Genomic DNA, 7,221 nt, shown 5'->3' on the forward strand with positions numbered 1-7,221 from the left:
AATAAAGAAAGAGATAAAACTTTAATTTTTTCAACTACTTCATTCACTGACGACATACTTATTTTGTCCAATATTTCAATCAGAAATTATATTTTCCCCAAAATTCTATTAGAAACTAAATTTTCAAAATAACTTTAACATATAAATTTTTCACATTGTATCAATAGATGCAATACTTTGTAAATTTTGTGTATTGCATATATGTGGGTATGTTATTGATCTATTCATTTTTGCACATACATATTTAGAGTGAGTGAACATTTGAATCTTTAATTCATCCAAAAAAATCTTGTCTTAAAGTTAGACACGATTAGTCTCTTTAACCAATTCATAGACGACATCAAATACACATGTCATTTAGAAGTACCTAAAATGAAATATTTCACTTGAATCATATAAATAATTTATTAATTTAACTCTTTTATTATTTTTTCCTTTTCATCATTCTCCCCCCCCCCCCCCCCGCCCCCCCCCCTAAATGTGGTTATGTAAGTGATTTGACTTATTTGTTTCTCTAAAATCTTTAATCAATTTTTTTAAATGTAATATAAAACTTCTTCGACAAAATATAGGTGAGGTTTAAATTCGATGGTTTTTGCAGTTAAAAATTTCTATTTTTTAGTGGAAGATTTGAATTCTTAAAAATCTACACGTAATTTAATCATACTATATTAGAAGTAAATTTCACATAAAAGTATGCCATTATAAAATAATAAGACTCATAAAGCAAAAAGAATTTAACATTTTATTCGAATTTATGATGTATATAAAACGGAGAGAATAATATATGTTTGCATAATTAAAGTAAATTTTACATTATTTATTCGGAAACTTGTCTTATGAACTTATTTTGTCCTCAAATATATTTTGGCTATTAAATTAGAGTAGAAAACAGTAGAGATAGTTATCAGAAAAGCAGTTAAATTCGCTATCTTCAAAGGGTAAACTTTAGACACAAGTCATCCCCACCCGACATCACCCAATATGACAAAACAAACACATAAAAAATTAAAAGAATTTAACATCTACTTCGTATGTGTAAAATAATTTCAATCATATACTCCATATTTGGTGTAACTCTTCCGGCGAAGAAAATATGGATGAAGCCCCCATACCTTACCAAGCTCAGCCCTGCCCTTCACACACAAAAATATGAATTGTTAGTGTAATGAAATTTTTATATTATCATATCATCTAAAGATATTTAGAGACAAAAAGTAGTTAAATATGAAATGTGAAATCTTGAAAGCAAGACAAAGTTACCTCCTAAAATGACAATTTGATGAATGTGACTTAAATTCAAAATGAAACTAAACTTGATGTATATACTTAAACTTAAAACAAAATTAAGACAATTCCACCAACTAATACTACTATTATACGAAAAAATTCAACAGAAAACATCACCACGCTCTTTTTTCTCTTTCAACACTTCATAAAAGCCTCCTTCTCCCATCCCTATTTCTTTTACTTTCTCAATCGTATCACTGCAAACTACAAGAGCTTTAAAAGATGTTGAAAATGGTAACAACATAAAACTATTAGTTTATTTGCTTCTTGTGATCATCTTAGTGGTTGATCATAATCACCATCTCTTAATGTTAAGTCGTAATTTATTTTTAAGAAATTTAGTTGGAGGAAAAAGGTGAAAAGACAAATTGTCAAAGAGTTTGAATCCCCTTTCTAAGGATCTACCTTTTGCTCTTAACTCATTGCAACCACATATCTTTTCTAGGAGCTTTCACCTTCGATCGAACATTCATCTATAATATACACTTGAAATTAATGAAATTGTTATAAATCACACCTTCAAAGCTCATCGAAAAAGTAGTTATAAAAATATCTCTGCTACCAACATTCCTAACCCAAAACAAAAGCTGAAAAAATACAATATAATATAATGTAATATAATACAATATGATACATTGTAAAATATTATGTAATAAATACCTATGGACTTGGCCTTTAACCTGGTTGGAGAACTCATTGAGTACACTGTAAAAAGAATACTAACAATAAACCAAAAACCACTTCCTCATCACTTTTAGCTACTCTAAACTCTCCTTATCTAATTTATTCTTCACTGCCTATATATTCAGCCTTACCTACAAACTCGAACATTATTAAATCTTACTTGGCAGTCTAAAGAGTCAGAAAACCAAAAGTAAAGAAAACAAGAGTTACATTTTAGAAGAAATTAAGTCAAAATGAGTTCAAGCAGGAGAGCATGGATAGTAGCTGCAAGTATTGGAGCAGTTGAAGTCTTAAAAGATCAAGTTGGATTGTGTAGATGGAATTACCCATTGAGGTCTTTGGCACAACATACAAAAAATAACATAAGGTCTTACTCTCAAGCCAAGAAACTTTCTTCGTTCACTAATTACAAACAAAGTTGAACAATCTGAAGTTATATAATATTACTGTGCAAGATTCCCTTTTTTATTATTTATAGACACCTCATTCTTGTGAAGAGGTAGAAGTGAAGAAGTTCTCTCCTTTTGTTTTCTAAAAACTCTCCCTCTCTCTCTATCCCTCTTTGTAACATATTTAAGAATTAAATAAAAGAAGAAGCTACTGTTTACTATTATTTCAGCCTGGTTCCCGGCTAGTCAGGTACATATCTCTTTCTTACTTGTGTTCATTTGCTACCCTAACCCAGCCGTGACTATGTCCGACTGAAAGGTTTCTTATATCTATGTTGAAGATCTAACTTCGCTGCCATGTTAACTATGAAATCTCCAGACTCTATCAAAATATAAAAGAATCTTTCTAATTTCTTGACTTGGTTCCAAAATGGAGGTACATTCGAGTTCAATACACTTATGTTAACCTTGTCTCTGTGACTCCGTCTAGTAAGTTGTGCCTCTCTAGCCCATTGTGCTGTTACGAAAAGGGCAAATTCTGCACAACTAGAACTTCTAGACACATGGGTTTAACATAAGGTTATTAAATCTCTGGCAAGCCCCATGTTTGGGTAAAAGAGCCCATACAGTCATTAAACTATTTAAGATTCTTTTCTATTTCGGTTGGTGCTTTGGTTCGGTCTTCCGACTATGGCTTAATTTGATATTGTTATATGGTCTGGAAGGCTGAGTGGCATACCCATCCTGAGAGATCCTGTTAATGGTATCAAAGCCTGTGAGTTTTCATAGTAAACATGTTAAGTGGGGTAAAGTTTTTTAGCATAGATATAAGGTTTTTATAATTATGGATATGGGAGAAGTTAGTACTAAAAGTACAAAACTCGAAGAGGTAGATTTACCTCAAGATATGGATTTACTAAATAAATGGACAATTCCAAAAGTTGAATTAAAAACTATATATGAGTACGGATTTTTTGATAAAATAAAACATAAACATATTATTAAAACAACTGAGCAATCCCTTGCTTTAAATGCTGATGAACAGACTATTCAACTCCTAAATAAGCATGATATTGATATTTTTAAACGTAATTATAATTATATGTATATTGGTCTAGTACAAATTGTCTTTCGACCTTTAACACTAAAGGGTCTCCCTGAAACATTTTTAGCTGCTTTGCGTGATGCTAGAAATTTGAATTTTAGAAAATCCTTAATAGGATCTATTGAATTTACTCTTGCCTATGGTCCTGTATATTTTAATACTCAGCCAAATTTATAATTATCTCTAACCGATGTAAATATTCTTCATGCTTTAACCTTAAATGTGAAAACTCATGGTTATGATTATGCCCCTGGATCTAAGCTTATAGGATTATCTTACCGCATATACTATCGTTTATTATCAACCTTAAATCCTCAATGTAAATTAATAGATGATACTTCTGATTGCGCTATGCTTATTGAAACCAACTTATAAAATCCAGGGTTACTACCCGAAAACCTATTCGATAGGATGAAATTGACTTTCCCAAAACATGGATTTTAAACTCAGTCACTTCTCCAAAACAATTGGCGGAGGATGTGACTAATTCAGAGTTAACTCAAGTAACTCAAAATTCAGATGGACGAATTTGTTTACAATTTAATAATAATCCCCCAGTCTATAGAAATTCTTTTTCACTACCAAGAAGACTTCCTTCTATACATCATATTTCTCCTATAGAACCTGATTATGGTCCATCTAGGAATAGAGCGGCATCCCTGCATACTATTAATTCTGTAGATTCGCATGTTACACCTAAAGGTGTAGAAAAGATAAAAATCAACTCTAAAACTAATATAGTTCAAGATTTTGATAATGAAAATCCTACCCCATCTGAGATGGATTTTGATATCAATTCTGTTTAACCATGATGACACAACTTATTGATTTTAGTCCTAGTTCTGAGGCAAGGAAATATATTCAGAAAGAATTTTTTTCTGAAAAATGGAAAACCTTTAGGACATGGTTTTTCGAGACTTATAATCCTGATGAATTACGGAATATTTCCAAAGAATTCTATGAAATATGTGTCTTGCATAATATAATTATTTTTTTCGTACCATGATTTATGTCTGCATATTTGCCGTCATATATCAAAATAATTGAAAGATCTTATCAAAATTCTGATGGTACAATTACTCAGGCACTATATTCTCCTCAGTCTTCCTTTATATCATCCAATAATACTGGAATGACTTTTTCTGCTTTTCAAAAATTTGTCAGTGAAGATGTTGGAAAAATTACTGTTTCTGAAATAAATAACCTTATCGCCCAAAATAATTATTTGAGTCTTTAAATTAATGTTTTAGGAGAACATATTTCCTCTCTTGATAAAAAACTTGACGAATTAATTGAGTTAGTTAACAAACTTAGCCTGCAGATGAATTCCTCTAACATTCCTTCTACTTTCGAAAACAAAGAAGAAGAAGGATATATTTTATCTAAACCTTGTATACAAAGACCTCCTGAAATAGAAGGATTTGAAAAGGTTTCTCAATTAGACCAATTAGAAAAACTCTTAGATAAAAAGTTCTCTCGTTTAAACATTCAACCTCTTAATATTTCTGATGATTTTGTGCAAAAACTCGAATCTAATTTTGCTGATAATATCGAATCTACTCAAAATACTGGAGATATAATCTCTTCCGAGTTAAATAAGCTAAAAGGTATGATTAAAAAACAACCGAGAAAATAATACACTGATATTCCTCGTATGTCTACTGCATATTAACCACGTCCAACTCCTCAAGATGTTCTGATAGAGGAGAGAGATTGGAATCAAACAAATACTTCTTATAGTGGAGAAGCTATTTATGAATGGAATATTGACGGATTATCAGATCGACAAATCTCTATTCTTATCCATCGAATGTACATGTATGCTACTATTGCCACAGCCACTGCTTCAGCAGAGAATCGGGCCAATCGTACTAACCCAACAATTTGTAAGATGATTGTTGCGGGCTTTGCTGGCAAACTTCGAGGCTGGTGGGATAATTTCCTAGACGATGATAAATGCAAGGCTATTTTTAATGCCACCAACGATAAACCTAGAAAAGATAATCTAGGTCGACCACTTCGGGCAGGACGATCAGATGTTGTCTATACCCTTATGCTTACAATTATTGAACATTTTGGAGGAAGAATTACCAATCAGTATGAAAACATTAGAACTCTTCTTAATGGTTTAAAATGCAAACACTTAGGAGAATTTAGATGGTATAAAGACACCTTTCTTAGTAAGGTTATGGATTTACCCGAAAGTAAGTATGACCATTGGAAAGCTAAATTCATTGATGGTCTTCTACCTTTATTTGCTGAAAGAGTTAGGAAATCACTTAGAGGATCTTATGGCGAAGTCCAATATTCAGAAAAAACTTACGGTCAGCTTATTGTAGCTTGTACTCAATAAGGCTTAGCCCTTTGCAACGAGTTAAAATTAGCAAGACAGATTAAGGTCGACAAACTCAGAGAAAAATCCCAATTAGGAGATTTTTGTGAACAATTTGGTGTGGACAAACCCTTAGCAAGAAAAACCCAAAGATATCCCAAGCCTGATAAATCCTATAGAAATAAACGTTCTAGGCATAGAACCAAAGAAGAACGTGAAACTAGAAAATCCTTTCGTAAGTCTACAAGGTTCACAAAAAATAGATCAAAAAGAAAGTTATCCAAAATTAAGTGTTATAAGTGCAACCAGTATGGTCATATAGCTCCAAACTGCAAATTACAAAAACTCAAGTCCTTAGGACTTTCTGAAGAAGTTCATGACCAAGTTTATAATTTATTATACACCTCTGATTCTGAATCTGATTCTACATCTGAAAATGATTTTGAATTACCTAATTCTGATAGTGAACTCAATCAGGTTGATAAATGCAATGATTATGATAATGATATTTGTAATTGTGATGAAATGATGTATAAACTTCAAGCACAATTTGAAGATCTTAATTTAAATGTTCAAACTCTTACTGCTGATAATGTCCTTGAATTGCTGAAAGAAGTTACTGATGAAAAACTTCATGAAAAAATTATTAATTTTGCTACTCAAAAAACTTCTACTAGTATTTCTAAAGATAACTCTTATGATAATTATCACATGTCTTATTCTTTAGCCGAGGTTAATCAATGTTTTGCGTTGAGTCAAACTCCAAGTAGAGATACTACCTTTAATGATTTAAAAATCGAAGTTGAACAATTAAAAAAGGAAATTGTCTCCCTAAAACAAAATCAGATGATCTCCGATAATAGAATTTTGAAAATTGAAGAAAAGATTCTTGACATCCCTGAAACTTCTATTACTTCAAAAGGAAAAGAAAAGGATTTTGAATACTCTGGAAATTTCGAAATTGATAAACTTAGTCCAAAAGAAGATTTAAAAAAGGATTATTTCTTGGGGGTGATGCAAATAGTTACTGCTCATAAATGGTATATAAACTGCACTATTCTGATAAATAAGGAATTTTCTATCACTAATATTGCTATGATTGATAGTGGTGCTGATGTTAGTTGTATTCAAGAAGGACTAATTCCAATCAGATATTTTGAAAAAACTACTTACATAGTCAAGTCTGCATCTGGGCATACTCTTGATATCAACTATAAATTACCAAATACTCATATATGTCGAGATAAAGTCTGCATTCCACATTTCTTCTTTTTAGTAAAAAATCAGCTATATCCTCCTATTATCTTAGGAACACCTTTTATAAATGCTATTTATCCTTATACACATATTGATGTAAATGGTTTTAAGGCTATTTATAAGAATAAACAAATCTCTTATTCTTTTGTTACTAATCCTGTAAC

This window comes from Capsicum annuum, unplaced genomic scaffold (genome assembly GCF_002878395.1).
Source record: "Capsicum annuum cultivar UCD-10X-F1 unplaced genomic scaffold, UCD10Xv1.1 ctg78549, whole genome shotgun sequence".
Taxonomy (NCBI): Eukaryota; Viridiplantae; Streptophyta; class Magnoliopsida; order Solanales; family Solanaceae; genus Capsicum; species Capsicum annuum.